At 34.2% G+C, this 24,885-nt stretch overlaps 1 protein-coding gene across 1 annotated transcript in view; it reads right to left on the bottom strand.

Annotated features, from left to right (window-relative positions):
- LOC120412525 (uncharacterized) overlaps positions 1-22,232 on the bottom strand; it is a 788,684-nt gene extending 766,452 nt beyond the window's left edge. Inside the window, exon 1 of the mRNA XM_039573021.2 lies at positions 20,936-22,232. The gene's annotated coding sequence lies outside the window, so the exon portion shown is untranslated. The remainder of the gene's footprint in view (positions 1-20,935) is intronic.
- Between the last annotated feature and the right edge of the window lie 2,653 nt (positions 22,233-24,885).

Raw genomic sequence — 24,885 nt, 5'->3', positions numbered from 1 at the left:
GGCTGGAACTGACTGGAACTAACTGCCCTCCTCAAGAATTTTGGGGTTTTTATAGTCAGTCCCCGAAAACTCTACTAAATTTTGTTCTACTAAAAGTGGTCCGTTTCGATGAGAAGCATCGATGAACCTCATGAATTAAATTATGCAGACCTCTGCAATTCTTCATGACTTTCCGTATGGTGTAGTGAGTACACCTCAAAATCGGAAGTCATGGGTTCGAACCATTGTCGTGAAACTTTAAATTATGTTATTGGAATATCAAAATTATGTTCCTAAAACATTCTCAAAAATGTTGGTCAATAATGAGAAGGTCGAATTCTCCATTGAACAAACATGCCCATGAATTTGGTTAAGCCACACCCTCAATTTCCCCTGTCGAATAACATCGCACATTCATAATTGAAAGCTTAACCATTTTTTTGATTGCCTAACAATTGGCGAAATTTAATAAAGGGCTTTTCAGGTGAGAATGACTCATGATCCACACCTGTACATAAGCTTAATTATTTGTCGCGCAACGCGAGTCGACGTGTAAAATTATTTATGCTTGCGTAAGCGCGCATGGTCAGAACTGTGGTGATGATCGAAAATGGACAAATTTAATGATTTAAATTTGAGGTCGTTGCATTCCCCCACACTTACCAGCTAGATGTTTGTATTCTTGAAAAGCATTAAGAACATCTATCGAAAGTTATTTGTAGGTTGAAATAATATTCCCAAAGTTAATAATTTAAATTGTGTAAAAATTACTTTGCAAAAATTCATTAAAAGATACTTTAATGGCTGGCTTTAAAAAAATTGAATCAAAAAAAATTGGTTCGGTTAATCTCCCCCACACTTATCAGCTAGATGATCGTCTGAAAGAAATGATCATCTATGGAAAGAACATTGTCGGGTGTAGTGATCGCGCGGTTTACAATTTGTTCTTCTTGTGCTTTCTTGTAAATTGCTTTATAATTATAATTGTTCTTTTGATTTTTCTACTTTAAAATTATTTTCATTACTCTTTTGATCTTCTGTCCTGTTAAATTACTTGATTTACTGTTTTGAACTTCTCTTGTAAAAATATTTTCATTGAAACTGATTTAAATAAACTTGCATTTGAAATTAATTTTCATTATCTCTCCTAAAAAAAATCATTGCATTTTTCCCACTGTAAGCAAAATTTGTTGTTGTTGTAGAACTGTGTTGATTGGCTGGTTGTTATCGTTGTCGTCTTCCATCAAAAATCGTCTTTATCGTGAGGCTATTCATTCCGCAGTGACTTGGTCATTTGGTCAGTTTTCGAGGCTAAGGTGTTGAATTTCGCCGATTAGTGCAATTGTCGTTTCCATCATGAATTATGCTTCATAACTCAACTGTGAGTTGACTGTGGTCAATTTTGAGAGTGCATTGACTTTTCACTTGCTGAGCATTGTGAATTGTTCGTAAATCCAGTATTGTTGTCCAAAATTGACTTTTCCAGTTGCTTTGTGTCTTTGACAATCTCAAATTATTGATATCGGTTGATGTAATTCTTTTTCCAAATGTTTAGGAAATGTTGTTTGTCCAAAATTGTCTTTTCGTGTAATTTGCAACTTTGGCTTTTGTAAATTAATGACATCGGATTATGTTATCATTTGTTCATCATGAACTTCTCCTTTTCAATAGTTTCAGACGTGCAGTATGATCTCAACTTGCATTTTTGTTGCATAATTGATGTTTCGCATTTCAATCATCTTTGCTTCGCTTAATTCCACATTTCGATTGGTAATTTGTTTTACGTGAGTGTCTCGTTACTAGAATTGTGTCATAATTCGACTTGATCCTCATTGATATGACCTTTTACAACAACATCAACACCGTTACCTGTCCAACCTCCCGCATGACTTTGCCACTCACCATCTTGCCATCACAAACTTCTGCATACGAACGCGTAGAACCTCTCAGCCTACGAACGCGTCGATCATCCTTGTGTCTCTGCCATACTTCAGTTTTTTAGTTTTGTTTCTCCCACACAAATTTCTTACTTGTTTTCTTCGCATGAATACTATTTTATAATTTTCAGGAATCTATCATTTAATTTATGTGCAAAATTGAAATTAAAGTTTACTTACAATTTTATAAATCTTGTTGATATTTTTATATGAAATCAGTTCTATTATTTTTAATACAAAAAGAAATCAGTTCTAATTGACTATTATTTTTATACTTGAATAAAAAAAATTACTCTATAAAGTTTTTCATTGATCTATACATCCTATCATCTTGTCATTGCAATACTGCGTATGTTAAAATATCCATTCTGTTCTTCCAACTTTTTATGAAATCTGTACATCACTTTGTGTTTTCAAATTTGTCAAACCCATTAAATTAATTTGTTTATTTGAGCAATTCGCAATAAATGCTGAATTTGCAAGATAATTAGTTGGTTCAATTATCATTCTAATGATAACGATCTGATTTTTTCCTCTGAATTTTATCAGTTTAAAGGTGTTTTTCCCTTGAAGCATTATTTTATCCCTTGATTTTCCCCTTGAAGCGTTATTTATCCATTCCCTTTAATTTTCATTTGACTATCCCCGTAAAGTGCAAATGTTTTGAAATGTTTTTAACTTATTGAATCCCCCCATGGATTACAACTGTTTGAAGCTTTATTCGACATAAAACTCTCCCCATAGAGTACAATTGTCTACTTTTTTAATCCCTTTGGCGTTGCTTTATCAGTTTATGTATCCCTAGATCGGAACTTTTACCGTCCTTTTCGATCTTTTTAGATTCCCCACGATATACTCACAAATTTTACCCTTCCTTGAGCTGAATTCCATATTCGTCCTTGCAAGCGTCCTTGCTGATATTGTTGTCTTCTTGATCGTCTTCCAATGGTTTCCTGTAAATCCTTCGTATTAGCGTATAAAAAGTCTGAAAATAAATTCTTAATACTTTGTTAAGTAAATTATAAAACACATGTTTACATTCAACAATCATTCTGGGTGGCCTTCCCTTGTCCAATTATTCTCACACACATTCTTACTTGCATACATGTTGTTTTGGAACATTTAATAATCATACTATCTTCATTTGCTTGTCGATGAAATTTAATTATTGCTTAGTCATGGTATATTTTTTTTTAGTAAAAAGTGCGTCATTGTTCTTCTTCAACCCTGTTATCCCATTTCAGCTAAATTTAGTATATTCCCAAATATTGCAACCCAACAGCTTCTTAATTGTTTTAACGTGTTTTATCACTGCTTCATTGTTATGTTTATATTTGATCATAATCGCTTCACGTGTTTTTCAAAAAAAATATGTATAAACTCAGTACTGGTATTTTTCTTAATCTGTTTCTTGTTTAAACCCCATCAATTCAATCATTTATAAAAATTATCTTTCATCCCCAATTCATAACATTCTTGTTTGCGCATTTTTTTGATAATAATCATTCATATTTTGTTTAACTCAACATTAATTCATTTATCATATCAAATCAATCATATAGTATTTTTTTTCATGTTTATTTTTCTATATAAAAATCAGTATTTGTAACACATTTGTTAGATTCATTTAATTCTCTTGATAACACTCGTTTTTTTTCTAATTCATCAATCATATCAGTTCAATAAGTTTTTTTTTTATTATTTTTTTTTTTGTTCAATATACATAAATAATCCCGTGTTTAAAATAAATATTTTCATTCATTGTAGTCTTTTGATATTAATCGTTTATGATACTAAGTCATTCATTGCATAAATCGCTTATTTTTTCTTTATTTTAATTGTACTGTAATTGTCATTTCAAAATATTTTTCTTGTATTGGAGCATTTAATTTTAAATTTAAATTATGTTAAATGTATAATGTTAAAAAAATTTAAAAGTATTTAATACGGGTACATTGTGAACTATCATTTAGTGTTATTTTAATCATTATATTTTCTTAGTCTATTATTATGTACATCTTCGAATTTGTTGCCATTTTTAATAGTGGTCGTTTGATCGCTGTTAAATTTAACGATATCGTAAGGGCCTCGCCACTTATTTTGTAACTTTTGACCAATTCCTGTCTGTACCATTTGTACCAAAACTCTATCTCCCCACATTGGTACCCAATCATTTGTCTTTTTGTCATAAATTTCCTTTCTCTTTTCTTTTGACAATATTAAGTTGTTTCTAGCAGTTTCATGAGCATCCTTGAATATATCTTTCATTGAACAAATATAGTCGTCATAATTTAAATCTGAATCATTGATTTTATAAATTGTGCTTGGTATAGTAGCTTTTCTTCCATACAAAAGTTCATAGGGAGAATATCCAGTTGATGAATTTTCTGTAGTGTTGTATTCAAACATAAAATATGGTATTAATTCATCCCAACATTGTTGATCTTTGCCAATAAAATTTCGTAAATAAACTTTCAACTCTCTATTTGATCTCTCTACTAAATTAGCTTGAGGATGATATGCACTTGTAACGATCTTTTTAATGTGTAATATTTTGCATGTATGTTGCAATAATTTGCTTACAAAGTTTGTACCTCGATCGGTTACAACTTCTTTAGGAGCACCAAATTTACAAACAAAGTTTTCAACAAAAGTTCTAGCAACTGTTGCACTTTCTTGGTTTTCCATGGGAGCTACAATCAAAAATCTTGTCAAATCATCTTGTATCACAAGTCCACAATTGTTTCCATTATTAGAAATTGGTAACATAACCACATCCATATAAATTTTATCAAAGGGTTCATACGATGTTGTCGTAATTTTCATTGGCATCTTATTTGCTGGCCATATTTTATTCTTTTGACAAGAATCACATTGCTTTACATAATTCAAAACATCTCTTCGCATATTTTCCCATGTAAATAGAGGACTCATTCTTTTAATCATTCGTTTACCTCCAACATGACCACCCAACGGTGCGTCGTGAAAATCTTTGAGCACTTGATCTCTGTCTTCTGGCTTTACATAAATTCGTTCATTTTCTGTTGCATAAAGTGTAAATGACTTTGAAAGTTTCATTGCAAAACATCGTAATAAGTTTAGTTCCAACTCTGTTTTAAATATTATATGAGAAATAATTTGTATAACTGATGCATCTTTAGCAAAATCAGGATAATCTTTAAAGCTTTTAAATAAACCATCGAAAAATTCTTCATTCTTAACTGCTGAACGATATGTTCCATTCAAAATTAAACCCCAAATTTTCTTTTGCGGGAATACAAAGATATTTTCATTGGTGTAATCCTTCATACCATGTGGAAGGTCAATGTATTTACTCAATTCTTTGTGTACCGTAACACTGTTTAATATCATAAATGTAGCTTCGGCTTGTTCAAATGGTATAATATTTTTAGAAAATTTTAAAACGTTAAAATCGATATCTGTATCTTGGAAATCCTTGTAGGTAAATGTTTTATCGTTACTTTTATCGTCATTATCTAAATTTATGTCAATGTTTTGAAGTCCATTCATATTATTATTCCAATTAGCATTGTTTCTAGATGAATTCTGTCTGTTTGGAGTATTTGGTGAGATTTGATTATCTGAAATATTTTGTCTATTTTGTTTTGCTTGTTGACGAGTTGTAATTGCTACTAATTTTGATGCTTGTTTATTATCTGCATGATCTTCATCATTATTTAAACGTGAGAGAAAATCTGCCACTACATTTTCCTTTCCTTGCTTGTAACGTATTTCACATCCAATGCCTTGGATTTTCAAACGAAGTTTTGTCAAAGTTGGTGAAGTTTCCTTCAAATGCCATAGAGCTACCAACGGTCTATGATCTGTGTAAACAATAAAATCTTGGTTATAAATAAAATGTTTGAAGTGGTCTACTGCCCAAACAATAGCTAGTAGTTCCTTCTCAATGGTGAAATAATTTCTTTCAGCCCCGATAAGCGCACGACTTGCGTAAGCGATGGGGTGATCGTTTGATTTCTCATTAGTAAGAACTGCTCCGATAGCATAATCGCTAGCATCAGTTGTCAAAACAAATTTGTCGTTATAGTTCGGTCTAACTAAGACTGGTTCTGAAATTAAATAGTTTTTTAATTCTTCAAAAGCATTTTCACATTCTTCTGTCCAAATAAATTTAGCATTTTTCTTCAACAATGCATTAAGTGGTTTACGTTTATCTGCAATGTTTGGAATAAATTTTCCATAAAAATTAACAGTTCCCAAAAATGATCTCACATTTTTAATCGTCTGCGGCCTTTTCATGTTTTTGATTGTATCAATATTTTCACTAGTTGGTCGAATCCCTTCTTCACTAATAATATGCCCCAAATATCTGACTTCTTTGTGTAAAATTTTACATTTTGATGGTTCAACTTTTAAATTATGTTCATGCAATGCATTCAAAACTTTATATAAATTTTCATTGTGTTCTTCGATAGTTCTACCGAATACAATAATATCATCCAAGTATACAAACGCATTAACTGGTTGTATTTCGTAAATAAGTGTGAATGTAAATTTTTGAAATGTTGATGGACTATTTTTCAGTCCCATTGGCATTCTTAAAAATTCATAATGTCCTAGAAATGTTGAAAAAGCGGTTTTCGCAGCATCCTTCGGGTTAATTGGGATTTGATAAAATCCTGATTTCAAGTCAATGGTTGAGAAATATCGAGCTTCTCCAATACTGTCCAAAATTTCGCTAATGAGCGGTATAGGATACACAAATGGTTTAGTAATTGTATTTAGGTCTCGAAAATCCACTACAATTCTGTAGCGTTTGTTGCCTTCGGCGTCTAAGTCTTTCTTTGGGATGCATAATACCGGTGCATTCCACGGACTTTTACTTGGGCGTATTATCCCTAATTTTAGCATTTCTTCCACTTGTTCTTCAACATGTTTCTTGGTGGCTTCAGGAAATCTATATTGTCTTTTATTAATTGGAATTTCAGTTGTTGTCTCTATATCGTGCATGGTTAAATTGGTATAAGTCAACTCGTCACCCTCTAAATAAAATATTTCATTAAAATCATTCAAAATATTATTAATTTCTTGATTGATATCGCCTTTCAAGTGGTCTGTTTTAACCAATTCATAAATTTTTCTCATTCTTTCATTGCCTGTAAGTTTCTCATGCTTCATGTTTTCAATCACATCATAATCCCGATCATTTTCTAAATTCATCTCTTTTGGGTAATCTTGGTTATCATCATCAATTTCAATTTGATCACCATAATACTCTTCAATGCACGGTTGGATTCTGCCATTGCAGCCATTGTCATTATCATAATTATTTCCATTATTTTCATCATAATTTGTATTAAAATTGTCATAACTATTTGCTTCAATACCTGCCATATTTACTTTGTTTATATTTTCAATGTCATTGATTCTAAATAAATTGGTCATTTCATGATTATTATATTGCATATTATTTGTGTCAGGCGTTCGTAAAACTATGTTGTCGAAACTTTGGCTAATATATAAGGTGTATTTCTTTAGAAAATGTGCTCCAAGAATTGCATCATCAGCGAAATGCTTCAAAATGTAGAACTTTTCTTCGTATTTTGAATTTCCTATCAATAAAATCATATTTACAGATCCTACTGTATCTTCTGCTATTCCATGAACCCCTCTAATGGAAATTCTATCGTTGAAATCAATGTTAGTTAAACGCATATTACTAACCACATCCCATCTTACAAAATTGTTACATGATGCGGAGTCAATTATAAATTTGTGAAATTTTGTTGGATTTGCCAAGGTAGCAATATTTGCATAAAATATTGAATCATTATTGAAATTGATTTTTAATGTTTCATGTGGTGGAATGTATTCGTTAAATTGCAGTTTAAAATTATTTGGAATTTGATTTTTATTGCGTCGACTATTTGTATAAGTTCGTTTTAAAGTGCTCTTTGCAGTATTCGTTTTATAACATTCATAAAATTTGTTAGCTTGATAATTATTTCTTTGATAAAATTTTTTATTTTTATTGTTCCTGAAATTTCTGAATTTTCTGTCAAAATTAAGGTTTGAATTTTCAGTACTAGCAAGTAACCTTTGTTCGAGAGTTCTTAAAGACTCTCTGTCAATTCGTTCATTTTCTAAAAATTCTAGCAAATTTTCCAACTTCATATGACGGTTATTAGTGGCAATTGCTTTGATTTCATTATTTATAATTCCAACTATAAAGTGGCTTTTTAAGCAATAAGCTGTAAATGAATTTTCGTTGTAACTTTGATCAATTTTTATGATTTCGTATTTTATGTCAAGAACTCTTCCTGCATATGATTTAAATGATTCATCCCGTCCTTGTTTCAGAGTTTCAATTTGTTCAATTATACTACCAAAAGTAGTTTTGATACCAAACTCTCTAATTAAATTTGCCTTGGTTTCTTCCCAAGTGCTTGCATAAATTCGGTTAATACGTGCTGCTGCTTTAAATTTTAGTTTCATAAAAACAACATTTAAAAATTTACTTTGATCTTCGCCTTCAGGAATTTGATCAGCATAATATTCTATTAATATTAAAAATTGCTCCAGTGAGTCTAATGACCCATCAAATTCTGGAATAATCTGGATTAAATCCTTCGTCTCCAAATTCGCCATCTTTAACGGTGCACATCAACAAGAGCTTTTGCACCAAGATTTTTGTTACAGATATTTTAGTATTTTCGAAACTACGGGAACTATCGATATAATGTTTTATTCATCCCCTAAAGTACTGTCTACTAAGTGATTTACAACAAAATTTGCCTGTTTTTACAATCAGATTTGTGCAGGATTGGGTCCGTAAGTTTGTCAATTTTGGCATAAGAAGACAACAACTTCCTTGGTTGCTGTGCACCCTTTTGAGCGTGTTTTTAACTATTTACATCAAATTTCGGTATAACTTTTGTTTACTCACCCTAAACTGCCAGATTTCCATGGTCGTCTTCTTGGGTGTTCGATGCGGCTGAATTTCGTCTCCAGTTGATCCAGATGATCTTGTCATTGTTGAATCCCTAGTGTTGTCCATCGTTGGCCGGTTTTGAAATTTCCGATGCTTCTGCCATTGGTCGAGCCCGTTTTGGTTCCATCTCGTACTGCTGCACATTTGCTTCCATCTTAGAACTCCTCACATAACCTTTTCTTCAATTTAACGATTTTTTTTTTTTTTTTTTTTACACTATTTTAACTGTTTGTTACTTCGCGAAATCATTTTGTTCATTAACTTTCACACATAGTCACAATTTCAACTCTCGGTTTTGTCCAATCAAAATGGCGTGTCCAAACACACACAGCGTTGCTTTCCGCTAGTCACCACCTGAACGGCCCGAGCGGTTTAGGCTTTCAGGATTTTTGTGATATTTACTTGTAGAGTCAAAACAGATCAGTAAACTTCACTTATCTGTATATTACACTTTTTGAAGATTACATTTTTGCGGTAACACTTTCAACTTTTACGCGCACGATCACATCACTCAACTTTTTGTTGCTAATTTCATTAAGACCTTCGTCGAGCCAATGCTCTACGTTGAAGCCAGACTTGTCCTCCAGACCTCTTCGCCGAACCATGCCAGACCCGAACTCCTAAGTCCCGGGTGGACTCTTCACGGCGGCTAAGTCCCGGCGGACTCTTCACAGCGGCTAAGTCCCGGCGGACTCTTCACAGCGGCTAAGTCCCGGCGGACTGCGGCCTCCACCGCTAAGTCCGGCTGGACTGGGGCCTCTGCTACTGGTGGCTGCTGGCGGGTCCGGCTGGTCTGGGGCTTCTTCAGGATCTGCAACTGGACTGGGCTTGAACTGGCTGGAACTGACTGGAACTAACTGCCCTCCTCAAGAATTTTGGGGTTTTTATAGTCAGTCCCCGAAAACTCTACTAAATTTTGTTCTACTAAAAGTGGTCCGTTTCGATGAGAAGCATCGATGAACCTCATGAATTAAATTATGCAGACCTCTGCAATTCTTCATGACTTTCCGTATGGTGTAGTGAGTACACCTCAAAATCGGAAGTCATGGGTTCGAACCATTGTCGTGAAACTTTAAATTATGTTATTGGAATATCAAAATTATGTTCCTAAAACATTCTCAAAAATGTTGGTCAATAATGAGAAGGTCGAATTCTCCATTGAACAAACATGCCCATGAATTTGGTTAAGCCACACCCTCAATTTCCCCTGTCGAATAACATCGCACATTCATAATTGAAAGCTTAACCATTTTTTTGATTGCCTAACAATTGGCGAAATTTAATAAAGGGCTTTTCAGGTGAGAATGACTCATGATCCACACCTGTACATAAGCTTAATTATTTGTCGCGCAACGCGAGTCGACGTGTAAAATTATTTATGCTTGCGTAAGCGCGCATGGTCAGAACTGTGGTGATGATCGAAAATGGACAAATTTAATGATTTAAATTTGAGGTCGTTGCAACGATCTGGTTTGTTACTGTTCAGAAATAAGCTTGTATTGAATAACGGGGTCGACAACTCCTAATCAGAACATTGCACAGTTTACAGAAAGTTTTAATTGTTTTTACTTGATGTACCTAACGTTTTGCCACTTTTTCATTCTGCCCCTGTTTGCAATAGAGGAGAAAAAAAACTCGCGACAAAATTTTGAGGCTGGGAATTTTGACAGGTATGATTTTAATAAAGTATTCGGCTCCTTTTCTCTCCCACAGAAAACTGGGGTATCTGTCAAACAAGGCCAAACTGTTAAAGTTACCCACAAAATGAACTGTGAGTTATTTGAGTTCATTCCTGACGTCAGGATTTTCTCCTCTATAATGATCCATGTCCAAAACCAGCCAGATGAGAAAAAATCATGGTCAATTAGTCCAACTCATATTCTGACTTGTTGGATTTTTGAAAAAGATGGAAATCATTGAGTTTTATAGAATAAAGATCTTACTTTGAAAATTAGTCTGCTTTAAAACATGTTTAACACAAAATAAGATATATTTTATTTTTCAAATATCCTGAATTATACAACGGAATAATACATTATTGTAATTCAAACCCCTGCGACTCTGACCAGGATCGAGAAAAAAAAATGAAGATTTGAAGAAAATCATATGGACATGGTAAAACAAGTAGCAATTCTAACAAAACCGTATCTCAACTTTAGACAGCTGTCAAAATGGCAGGATTTGCTCTAGGAACGAGAATTTTTCAGCAAAGTTATCTTAAGATGTCCCCTACACAAACCTTTTAACAGAATTTAGTTTCATTTAAAAGAACCTGAGAAATAATAAAATCCGTAAAACATCACTTTGACCCAATCTAATCCCCAGACCCAATGTCACCCCCACTGACGGTATTTCTTTTTCTTTGCCGCTGTATCTCAGGACCACAGGATCAATCTTCAATGTCTCTTAGATAATTTCATAGCAATTTTCTAAACTTAAAAAAAAATCAGAAATGGTAACTCGGTAAACCGGTAACTGGTAAACTTAGGATGGCTATGTCATGAAAACGAGACATTTAAAAAAATCTATAAAGTACTTAACGATAACAAAATCAATTTAACATAAAAAATAAGGTCAATATTTGACCGTATATCGCTATAGAGGAGAAAAGCAACTCGCGACAAAATTTTGAGGCTAGGAATTTTGACAGGTATGATTTTCATAAAGTATTCGCCTCCTTTTCTCTCCCACAGAAAACCTGGGAACGAGGTAGCTGTCAAACTAGGCCAAAACGTTGAAGTCACTCACAAAATGAACTTTGAGTGATTTGAGTTCATTTCTGACGTCACGATTTTCTCCTCTATAGCTAAAAATTTGCAGGTTTAGGTCTAAAGATTATCAAAAAATCTCGATAATAATAAAAAAATATGTTGGAAAATAAAGTTTTTGTGAAAAAAAAAGTTCATTACAAAATCGGCTAGATTTTTTTTCCATGTACCTATTCTTTTTGAACAGTCCTACAACTTTGTAGAAGACACCAAATTGTTAAGAAAAATTCTTCAAAAGCTACAGATATTCTAATATTTACGTACCATTTTTGCATGAACAGCTGCCAAAATTGTATGGAGGCTTGTATGGGTAATCCAATGACACAAAATGACTTCTGACCATAGGGAAGGCCCCACAAAGCTTAAGAGCGAGTTTTTCACCGATGTGAAACAGGTCGTATCGAGGTGCTCCGATTTGGATGAAACTTTCAGCGTTTGTTTGTCTATGCATGAGATGAACTCATGCCAAATATGAGCCCTCTACGACGAAGGGAAGTGGGGTAAAACGGGCATTGAAGTTTGAGGTCCAAAACACATGAAAAATCTCAAAATTGCTCGCATTTCCGTAAAACTTCATCAATTCCAACTCTCTTAGATGCATTCAAAAGGTCTTTTAAAGCCCTTCAAAATGTGCTATAGACATCCAGGATTGGTTTGACTTTTTCTCATAGCTTTTGCAAATTACTGTTAAAAATTGATTTTTTTTAAACCTTAATAACTTTTGGCAACAGCCTCCAACACCCATACTCCCATGGGTCAAAAGATAGGTAATTTCATGGACTATAAGCCTACGGTATTAACTTTTTGGCCAATCGCAGTTTTTCTCATAGTTTTTCGATTTTTCTAGAACAAACATTTTACAACGTTAGTTTTTGCTCTGTAGGCCAAGAAGACGGCACTTTTTGGTCTCAATTTTGTCATATTCGGAATCCTCGGTCAATTTCACGTAAGTTAGAAGTATTGGAGTTGTAATTTTGATTTAAAAAATAATTAAATAAAACATTTTTGAAAAAAGAAATAGATCTTATTTACCCTATGATCAATACGTCAAATGCTGTATCAAGTAGGCGAAAACTTGTTTACCCCTAATCCGACAAAATTCTAAATAATATTTTAATTAATTCTAAATGGCATTTTTTCCAATGAAATTCAAAATTCCAACACCTCAATCTAATGTAAAATTTTCTGAGGATTCCGAATATGTCAAAATTGAGACCAAAAAGTGCCGCTATGGAGGCCTACAGAGCAAAAACTAACGTTGTAAAATGTTTGTTCTAGAAAAATCGAAAAACTATGAGAAAACTGCGATTGGCCAAAAAGTTAATACCGTAGGCTTATAGTCCATGAAATTCCCTAACTTTTGACCTATGGGAGTATGGGTGTTGGAAGCTGTTGCCAAAAGTTATTAAGGTTTAAAAAAATCAATTTTTAACAGTAATTTGCAAAAGCTATGAGAAAAAGTCAAACCAATCCTGGATGTCTATAGCACATTTTGAAGGGCTTCAAAAGACCTTTCGAATGCATCTAAGAGAGTTGGAATTGATGAAGTTTTACGGAAATGCGAGCAATTTTAAGAATTTTCATGTGTTTTGGACCTCAAACTTCAATGTCCGTTTTACCCCACTTCCCTTTGTCATAGAGGGCTCATATTTGGCATGAGTTCATCTCATGAATAGACAAACAAACGCTGAAAGTTTCATCCAAATCGGAGCAACTCGATACGACCTCTAGAACAAACCGAGCAGAATCTACAAATACTGCCTCTTAAGCCAAATAAAAAAAAATACATTTCTGGGCAGAGAATTCATCTTCTTAAAATTCATCTTCCTTATCCCTGGTTCTCACAAAAGTTCCCTGATCCTAGACAAAAATGGAAAAAAAGTGTTTTTTTTACATTCCAACGCCCAAGGCTCCAAAAAAGTTGGAACGGTAATTTCAACTCAAAGGTTCTGGGGCATAACTCAACCAATCAAGATGATTCTTCTTTCCAGTGATTTGTTAGAATGTCTAGATGATTCTAGAACTTTGCAGAACTTATGTTGATAAAATCTGTAATTTATGCGATCAAAAACATCGTTCCAACTTTTTTTTTCGCGTGTAAAAAAAAAAATCGCCAACAATTCCGCGGGGGCAGTCGATTTAAAAAAGGTGGAACGATGTTTTCGGTCGCAGAAATTACAGATTTGTTCAAATCAAGTTCTGCAAAGTTCTAGAATCATCTGGACATTCTTACAAATCACTGGAAACAAGAATCGTCCCAATTGGTTGAGAAATGCCCGAGAACCAGCGAGTTGAAGTTACCGTTCCACCTTTTTTGGGAGGCTTGGGCGTCCGTGTAAGTTGGACATGCGTTGGGCGTTCCAGTGTTAATACAGTTTTTGGAATGATCCATAACAACTCCGTGCATCTACTGGCGAATAGAAAAATGGTTATGTTTTGACATTTGAAATCGGTGTCAAGTTTAACAACCCAGTTTATATCTCACCAAGATCGAAGCAGCACAAAAAAGAAAACTGTTGCTGAGATTATGACTTAAAGATTTGAACAATTAACAACTTTTACGATCTGAAATTTTAAACATATCAATATTCCGTTAAAAACTTTTTTTCTCAAACATAGTACATTTTTAAAACATTGTACACTCAACCACCGGTGATTGGTAATTTTATTTGTTTTAACACTATTTTAGTTTATACCCCGTTGCAAGGTCACGCACACTATCAAAACAAACCTAGTATGTGTGAACTCCGTGTAAAAGGGGTGTCAAACTAAAAAGTGTCCCCTTTTGTTTGACAACAGTTGGTGTCAAACCAACGAGGGTTGACTGTAGTTCAAATTCTTTTTTTGCAGTACTGCTGACACATTTGAAATGATATAATTTTAACTATTTGCTAAGAAAAACTTCATTACTATTATGTATATATTTCACGAATGTTTTTGATATTTCAATCTGATATGATTTCATTCCAAATTAAAACGTCCAACGCTTCATATAAGCTCTAGGAAGCGCCATAAACAGTTAAATCTTTAATCCGCTTTATGTTATATGCTTCATGCTGAGCCAGTTTAGAACTCCCTTCCAATGTGTACGGACAGGGACAAAATTCTTCAAAATACGACACTCCTTTTCAATGTTTTCTTCAAGCAAACTGTCCACTTGCTTGCATCCCTCCAAAAACCATTTTTCACGCCGCAAATTCCTCGCAAGTGTTTTTGTTTACACTGTGAATCAGGCAAATCTGGCCTGGAAAACATAACCTTGCACTGTGCACTTCCGGCCCAGCGTGAGAAGGGGTGGGCTGTTCGATTGGGGTGGGTCGGGCGAAAAGCAATTCATGCGTTTGTTCCGTATCGGATTTTCGAAGAAGTAGGTGGTATAGTGCGCACGGAGATAATCGTTAAAAATGGCAATAAAAATAAACTAGACAGGATCAAGTGACACAAGCGGCCGTCGTACGTACGTATGGTAGGGAGGGGTTCAAATTTTCCTCCCCACGTGGAAGGAAGAAGGGAGAGGGACAAAAGTCAAACTGTGCTGGCAGCGGATTATGCGTTTTTCGTAAATTTTAATTAACGTTTTTCAGTTTCATTCACAGTCACAGTTGTCATTCTGAGGAAGAGAAGGTGTTCGTTTTCAGACGGATTTGCAGCTGGAAAAGGGGAACGAAAACAGTGCAATTCATGGTTTTTCAGAATGGAAGGAAAACTATGCCAGCTCACACATAAGAAGCTTAAGAGATTTTTGCCTACACTCGGCGCCCTGTAATTGCTTTGTTTCGTTAGTCAGTGAGGAATGCCGACGATTGACAAGGGCAGTTTCGGTTGAATTTATTAGGAAGATATTCATTCGTTCTGGACTTGTACACCCGATTAAAATTGAAGTTAGTAAAATTTACGAGTTCAATTCAAATGTTTCTTGTTTGCTCAATTTGTTTAGTCGTTGAAAAATGAACCAAAGTTGTATGATTCCAGAAAAAGTAATCAAACATTGATATTCTTGTAACTTCTCTTCCCCTCACCAACTTTCCCAAAATCGATTTCAAACACAGCCATTAAAACCGCCACCCACGTACAACAACATTGCCATTTATTCCATTTATCAGAACTCTTCCAGCTAAAAATCTAGATGGAAACTTCTGAGCAAAAACGAGGAAAAACTCCCACCGAGAGCAGTCAACCATAAATTTGAGTGTAATTCTCAAACACGAAAAATCATCCATCATCACGTTCTCGTGTGTAACCAGCCGGAGATTGTGGACGTGTGTGTGTGTGTGCAGGACCCTCATAACCCATTTTCAAGACCAGAGAACCATCTTACTCGGATGTGACCCAGGCGTGTTTGTGTGTGGGGGAGGTGAAGCCAAAGGAAATGATTTTTCTTCCAGCTAATGATTTTTATACGCTCGTAATAAAAGTCACCAACGAGTGTTACTTCGTGGGTTAGCATTGTTTGGCGAAGGAAACACATTTAGGGTTAAAGAGATTTTCAGGTTTAAAGTTTTTGAAATTTTCCGATTTTTGGCACATCACTAAACAATCCGTTTATTAATATGTTATCGAAGGAACGAAAAATAAATTTATTAACTTTGTTTAAATTATTTCAAGTGCGTTTTTTTGTTTATTCGTCAAACTTTTGAAGACTACTTACAGTGCCTCTTACACGGAGAAAAAAGAGTTCCCAAAATCGAGAACAAACGTTCATGAAAATGAGAACCTCGAAAAAAGTGGTCAAATCCCATGGTGCGATTTTGAAAAACTTACCATGAAATTTGAACACTTTGTTCGTGGCTTTCATTTTCATGAACGCTTGTTCACGATTTTGGGAACTCTTTTTTCTCCGTGTACATGCTACATATTATTTCTATTGTAATTTTTTTTCCTTAGTTCTTATTTTGACATGCCAAAATGTAGAACTGTGAAATTTCATTTTAAAAGCGCATCATTTGACTCAAAGGATATTTTCCCAAATAATTTGTAGTATATGCATGTATTCTAAAAAGTAATGTACTTCCCCTGATCGCATAAATGTCCCATATGCATTTTCATAGATTTGCCTTCCTCACTGAGGTAAGGCTATAATCCTGCTCTAAAAATGAACTTTGTATAAAAACGTCGTAGACCCACCTTCATGTGTACATATCGACTCAGAATCGAAAACTGAACAAATGTCTGTGTGTATGTATGTATGTGACCAACAAACTAGCTCATGTTTCTCGGCACTGGCTGAACCAATTTGACTTGTTGCATTCGACTTGGTTTAGGGTCCCATAGACGAAAAAAAAAACGAAGTTGACTTTATAGCTGTCGGCCACCATTGCTAGTACCAACCACTAGTGTCTTCCTTTTATCTACAAAGACTTCGCCGCCCTGGGCTCCTAAGTGTATGAAAGTATGGCACGGAGCGACGGCGCCGAATACCCATATTTACACAAAGAATTTTAGAGCGCCCGCCGCGGGATTCGAACCGGCGACCTCTGGATTGTGAGTCCAGTGCGCGGTCCGTTTGATCCACACGGACGGGACAATAGATCGAGTTTTATACAGATTGATGTTTCGATAAGTAGTTCAAAAGTTATGTATAAAAATGTGTTTTCACATATATCCGGATCTCACATAAATGTATGTAAACTATGTCCGGATCAACTATCCGACCCATCGTTGGTTAGGTTATCAAAAGACCTTTCCAACGAGTCCAAAACATAGAAGATCTGGCAACCCTGTCTCGAGATATGGCCACTTAAGTGATATTGATGTACTTTTTGGAAGCCGGATCTCACTCAAATGTATGTTAACTATGTCCAGATCCACCATCCGACCCATCGTTGGTTAGGTTATCAAGAGACCTTTCCATCGAGTCCAAAACATAGAAGATCTGGCAACCCTGTCTCGAGATATGACCACTTAAGTGATATTGATGTACTTTTTGGAAGCCGGATCTCACTTAAATGTATGTAAACTATGTCCGGATTCACTATCCAACCCATCGTTGGTTAGGTTATCAAAAGACCTTTCCAACGAGTCCAAAACATTGAAGATCTGGCAACGCTGTCTCGAGATACGGCCACTTAAGTGATATTTTTGTAATTTTTGGAAGCCGGATCTCACTTAAATGTATGTTAACTATGTCCGGATTCACTATCCAACCCATCGTTGGTTAGGTTATCAAAAGACCTTTCCATCGAGTCCAAAACATTGAAGATCTGGCAACCCTGTCTCGAGATATGGCCACTTAAGTGATATTTATGTTCTTTTTAATCCAGATTTAAAAAAATAGATGAAATTTGTGTACAGCCATTGATGGTAATGAGTGAGGAAGGCTTCAACCACATAGGTGGATTAAGTTAGTGTTTGAGTTTATGATGGAGTTTGGTTCAAAATCGTGTGCTTTTTCAAAAGAGAATATAATATCCAGTACTTTGTTCTAGAAATCAGGAGGAAATCCAGTTTTTTCGCGAAAACTTAACTTAAAGCTAGGGTTAGTGAAATTTCACGATTTCGCGGACAGCGTGAAATCCGCGAAATTTGGCTTTTTCCGCGAAATCCCGTGAAATCATATGTTTGTTTGAAAATGTAACGATTTTTCTCAAAATATTTAATCAAATTCAAAAAGGAATAAAAATAACTTTATGAACTACTGTAGAATGAAGCGAGTGAATACCCTGGTTTAATGACTAATATAGAGTAATTTTTGAAGCTTTCGTGAAATTTTAACAATTTTCTCAAATTTTTTTTTTAATAACAACAATAACTTAATAAATATTTCATGCAAAAAGACAATTTCATTGAATATTATAAGCTTTCAATTAAAAAGTTTGAATATACTTGTTTGTCAAGTTAATTCGAACCATTTGAAGAAATATTTAGTATTTGATTTTTTTTTAAATTAACTAAATTTAGTAATATTTTCATTCTCTGTATTAAAAATTTTACTGTTATTTTATTTGAATGGTTAAGTTTTGAGAGAAATTAAAAGAATTAAGCTTAAAATAAAATGAAGAGTATTTTTTTATCCTTGTAGTCATATTTTAAAAACATCAAATTTTCATTTTGGGCCTGTTTAATTTTAACACTATTTATTTATTTGGGTGGATGATTCCAGTGAAAGTTGAAAAATATAACTTTTTTTGTTTTCCTTTCGCATTTAGAATATAAATTTAAATATTGTTAAAAATGATAATATTTTTGCAAATTGTTAAATTTAGTTTTTGAAAAGTGAGCTAAAACCCTTAAAAAATGTGTTTAATTGGCTAAATGTCGCAGAAAATTTAATTTATTTTACTCATTTTGACCGTAGAAGATTGTTAAATCTTGCTTTGATATTAAATTCAATAAAATGTAAAATGATATAACAGAAGCAAATTAGCGAAAACATTTAAGCTTTATAAGTCGAATATTAAAAGAGCAGTTCAGTAAATGAGAATACGCTAGCCCTACATTTTATTTCAAAATATGTGAAAAACCCATCCCTAAACCAGGAGGATTTTTTTATATCCTAATTGTTTTGTGTAGCAATCAAAATAAGTGATTTTTTTTTGTTTGTTGAAAAATAATATATAATGAAGCATAAAAAGTAGTTTCTCTGATTTAAACATAGGATTTTCAGAGTCATTTGAACATTTTTAAAGTTCCGCGAAATTTGCGTGAAATTTGGTGTTTTGAAATTGTGGTCCCAGTGAAATTTGCAATTTTCGAGCGTGAAAAATCACTAAGCCTACTCATAGCCTTATGTATGGGACAAACTTCAAATGCGTTTTTCTCAGTTTGCGGTTTTTTCATATGGGACATTTATGTGAACATGGGCAGTGTATATGTCTAAGAGTGGCGCTTGGTTCATGATTATTATTGCGTATGTCTGACAATAATGCTGCTGACTGTACGCGTTCAGAAATGAATCTCCCGTTATTAACTTGTGCTTTTTAAGGCTAAAATAAAAAAAAAACATCTTATTAATAAATTACAATTTATTATTTTAAATTAATTTTCCAATCGCAGAAACCTTATTTTATTAAAATATAAAATGGATAAGAATTAAATCCAAGAGAAAAAGATTTCACAAATATTCCGATTGAATGTGCTTCATTAAACTTTTGGAATTTTGAGCTTCAAACATGTGTTGTTTCTTTTAATAAATCTGAATTGTTTCGTATGGATCATGTAATTTTGCTTTTAACATAAAATTCCTTGTTGAAACTTTGGAAAGTGGACAAAATACACATACAAAATATTTTAAAACTACTCAACTTATTTGGAAAACAGATTTTGATAAAATTGTGACCATTTTCCGCGTTCTAGAATGGATCATTCACAAACAAGGCCATTGCATATATTTTAAAGTTAATGTAGCCCTTCATCGAAATTGGTAAAAAAATCAGGGGCAAAATAAAATTTCCAATACTTTAAAATTTCAGGTGATATCATTTTTATTATGAATAAACCAGCCTAAAAATATTATTTATAATTGGTAAAATTCAATGTACAGCAACACAAAAAAAATCGCAAAAGGTTATGATTTCTTTAAAAGTTGGAGTTTTATTAAACTAATTATTGAACAATAACTGTATTGATATGTAATGTATTTCTCAATATTTTTTGAATTTATATGTTAACCTTTAATTTAAATTTTTAATGTTGCCAAATTCAAAGAACTTTGAAAAATATATGCAATGGCCTACGCCGGTACGCCGCTGATAATAATTTCTATTGTTATTTTAACTTCTCTCACTTTTCTTGAAACTCCAATGGCCTTTTGGACACCACAACATACATGAAACAAAAAATAAATGCTTTGAATAAAATATCGTTATTTAGCTAAATTCTTTCCTTGAAAAAATATCTCGAGTCCAAAATATTGAAGATGTGGCAACCCTGTCTCGAGATATTGGCCATATCTCGAGACAGGGTTGTCAGATCTTAACCCGTGCTCTTTTGTACTAAGCTTAGTGAGATTCATATCTTGATAATACAAAAGATCACTCGGGCATCAATTTTTTGTACAAAGCACCAATCAAGTTGCTGAAATTTATCCAAATCCTAGACCGTAAAAATTACCCAATCTGTTTACACGCTATTTGACAAATTTCCTTCCCGGAAAATGATCACAAATCCCCCCGGTTGTTCTAAATCCCATCGCAACAAAAGACGAATCTAAAAAAAGCACAGAACCTAAAATAGACAATATCCTTCAGAACAATTTGTCACTCGCCCTACTCGTACCTCACCAGAAAAAGACGCTCGGTGGCGCGTCGACCCAGGTTGGAGGTTGAAAATTAATTACACACCTTTTGCTATTCCTTGCTCGCGAACAGATCAGCGTGTTCACTTGTGCGTGGCCTTAAACTCTGCTTTTCAGGCGAGATGATTAATGAGCTGCTAGTGGCTCCAGGACTTGCAGGATCTCTTTAAACACTCACGTTGCACGGTTTAATTTTTTTTTCTGTATTGCACTGTTTTGCTTAAGGAGATATTGCACACTTGCTTGAAGCACCTTAATTCTAATTTTGATTATTTTCTTTTTTTTTTGGTTATGTGATATTGGTAAGCTTCTTCCTTTAAATATTTTTGAGTAAAATGCACAAATAGCTCACGGGTGAATATTTTGCTCAGCACACACTTACGTTACGGTAATGCGATGGATAACGGTTACGATAATGGTTACGATAATGCTTAGATGGTGATAAAGATTGCTGGTGAATAGAATATACAGACACTCACACTCGAAAAAACACACAGGATCTAGCGATATTGCACAGGTGCACTAATAGCCTACACAAACACTGCGATATTTTTAATTCGATTATTTTTGATTATTTTTTCTCCACTTGTTTTTGCTTCGTCCTTGCAGGACTCTCCAGGAGCAGCTGGCAGGTTTCAATTTCAATTTCTGCTCGGTCTGAAAATCTTCTCCTCTTCGACCACACTCTCCGGGTCGTCCACAACAAGCGAAACAGGACTCCTACTTGAGCACGAACATCCTTGTGCTGCTACAGCTGAACCACTTCTCCACCTTGTGTACCACTACTTCCCTTGTGGTACAATAACACCTTGCACACCGTCCAAAGGACCAAAATTCCAACCCCGAAATTCTTTCACTTTAATGGCAGTTTAATTCCTTGCCGATTTTTTCTGCTGCCCACCCGAAATTTTCCCGAATTGAAAATTCCTCTGCCGTACAGCTGGACTGTCATCGACTGCCGGACACTCCGGAAAGCACCAGCACCTTTCCGGCTTTCAGCATCGACCTGCTGCAGCAGACTCTCACACACGGCGGGGGTGTAGGAGGAACCGGGTCAACCGAAACAACCGAACCCAAACATACGCGAGATTTCTTCTTCCTTCTCGACGCACACACTCCGGAAATGCCAGACGAAAATCCGCGCGGAAAAGTTCCCCTCTCGGAACAAACCGGTCCGACACCATCAACGGCAGGAATCGCACTGATCCTGGCAGCTTTTCCGGCTCGCAGGATTCCGTCGTCGTCGTCGGCCTGCCATCGGCACCCCTTCGAGGAAAATCTGTCTGGCTCTCCCTTCGCTCTCCGCTCTCACTTCAACACGAGGATGCAACTTTCCACCAACAACAACAACAGTACCGTCGACGGCGACTGCCACCCCCTCGCGGTTAAGGTCACGCTCCCGGCTTCCCGTAATCCTGCGGCCAGACTCTCCGAAACGACCCTCGTCCTGCTAAAAATAGAGGAAAACTGCATTCGTTTGCCTCGCTCTCGTGAGACGAACTTTCTCTCGCGACTTATTGTGGAAAAGCCGCATCATCAATGAAAAACGATCCCCCGACGGAAGCAACCTGCTTGCGTGTCTCGCTCTCTTCCGAGAAAAACGTCGAGTTGCGACGGCAAGTTGTAAACAAGGTTCCGCTGGCGATGCACAGTGAGAAAATTTGGTATGAGGACATTTATAGGGTTTCAAACTTTCTAACAAATCAATCAATCACATTATGTGTGAGCGATGAGATGGAAAAACCCCTTATTAGTAGGCAACCCTTATAACATCAACAAATTTCTTCATGGCGCATTGTGAACTTACTGCAAATTTCGCTCTCGTGCGATGTTTTGATGGAAAGAGAGAGCATTTTGCTCTCCCCTCCTTGATCGCTCTCTTCTCAGCGAGAACGAACAATCAAAGCATGCGATGTTTGCTCCGTTGTTTTCGCGCCACGCACCACCACGGAACGTGCCGGCATACGCGTGGCGGCGATGTCAACAAAATTTGCGAGGAGCGCGCGCGCCGGCACCGAACGTCAAAACAGATGTGCCGGCTGGTTGATGAGAGTGTGTTGGTGAGATCGGGTTTCGGAGGCACTCTGAAGTTAGGTGCATTTATTTATAATATATCTGAACTAAAAAATCATATGTGAAACTAAAAACTAAAAACTAAAAACTAAAAACTAAAAACTAAAAACTAAAAACTAAAAACTAAAAACTAAAAACTAAAAACTAAAAACTAAAAACTAAAAACTAAAAACTAAAAACTAAAAACTAAAAACTAAAAACTAAAAACTAAAAACTAAAAACTAAAAACTAAAAACTAAAAACTAAAAACTAAAAACTAAAAACTAAAAACTAAAAACTAAAAACTAAAAACTAAAAACTAAAAACTAAAAACTAAAAACTAAAAACTAAAAACTAAAAACTAAAAACTAAAAACTAAAAACTAAAAACTAAAAACTAAAAACTAAAAACTAAAAACTAAAAACTAAAAACTAAAAACTAAAAACTAAAAACTAAAAACTAAAAACTAAAAACTAAAAACTAAAAACTAAAAACTAAAAACTAAAAACTAAAAACTAAAAACTAAAAACTAAAAACTAAAAACTAAAAACTAAAAACTAAAAACTAAAAACTAAAAACTAAAAACTAAAAACTAAAAACTAAAAACTAAAAACTAAAAACTAAAAACTAAAAACTAAAACTAAAAACTAAAAACTAAAAACTAAAAACTAAAAACTAAAAACTAAAAACTAAAAACTAAAAACTAAAAACTAAAAACTAAAAACTAAAAACTAAAAACTAAAAACTAAAAACTAAAAACTAAAAACTAAAAACTAAAAACTAAAAACTAAAAACTAAAAACTAAAAACTAAAAACTAAAAACTAAAAACTAAAAACTAAAAACTAAAAACTAAAAACTAAAAACTAAAAACTAAAAACTAAAAACTAAAAACTAAAAACTAAAAACTAAAAACTAAAAACTAAAAACTAAAAACTAAAAACTAAAAACTAAAAACTAAAAACTAAAAACTAAAAACTAAAAACTAAAAACTTAAAACTTAAAACTTAAAACTTAAAACTTAAAACTTAAAACTAAAAACTAAAAACTAAAAACTAAAAAGCAATTCCAGCCCAAACAGGGAATAGGTGCTTTTTCCTCGACCCTCTCCGATTTCAATGAAACTTTAGAGACATGTTATCCTGCGCTTAGGTAAGCCATTTTTATGTATATGGGGTCAGTTTCACTCGATAATGACAATAGAGAAGGGCGTTAGTGTTTTAAATATTTTTTTAATTCGTAATTTCAATATTGCTGTATCTCGAAGCCGTTGCATCGTATCAAAAAGTGGTCAAAGACAAACTTGTAGGAAATTTGACGGGCTTTCCGAAAAAAATACACTGAAAGAAAAAAAAACACTCCACTTTGATGAGATTATTTGATTTTTAAGTTGAAAAGTCAAATTTGAAGGTGAGCCCACGATTTTTTTTGTTCAATTTTTTTGTGAAAATAGCCTAAGATGCTACAAAAAGACTCACGAAAAATGCAGGATGAGCAACTTACCTAAAACAATACAAAAATCATTTTTGAAACTGTTTTTTTTTTTAAAGTGCTCTAAACATCATAATTTTCATAAACCGAACACGAGAGTCGATTCTCCAGACAATTTTACATAAAAGTCACAATATTGACCATTGTCCTAAGTCCAAAACCTGTGAAGTTAGAGCGGTTTTAAAAAAAAAATGTTGTAAAAATAGGTTTTTTGATGGTTTTTGGCAATTTCTATAGGACAGACTTGATTTTTCAGTCTCGAAAATATTTTTACCGGAAAGCTCGTCCGATTTCCCATAAGATTGTCTTTAACTACATTTCCAAAATAACTCGTTTTTTGATGATTTAAGCTGATTTACTATCCAGGTTACTATACTACACTGAAGAATATTCTGTTTTCAGTTATGTCTCTAAAGTTTCATTGAAACCGGAGAGGGTCGAGAAAAAAGGACCTA

This window comes from Culex pipiens, chromosome 2 (assembly GCF_016801865.2).
Source record: "Culex pipiens pallens isolate TS chromosome 2, TS_CPP_V2, whole genome shotgun sequence".
In the NCBI taxonomy this organism is placed as follows: Eukaryota; Metazoa; Arthropoda; class Insecta; order Diptera; family Culicidae; genus Culex; species Culex pipiens.
The sequence above is the reverse complement of the archived record's forward strand: the minus strand, read 5'-3'. Positions and strand labels throughout refer to the sequence as shown.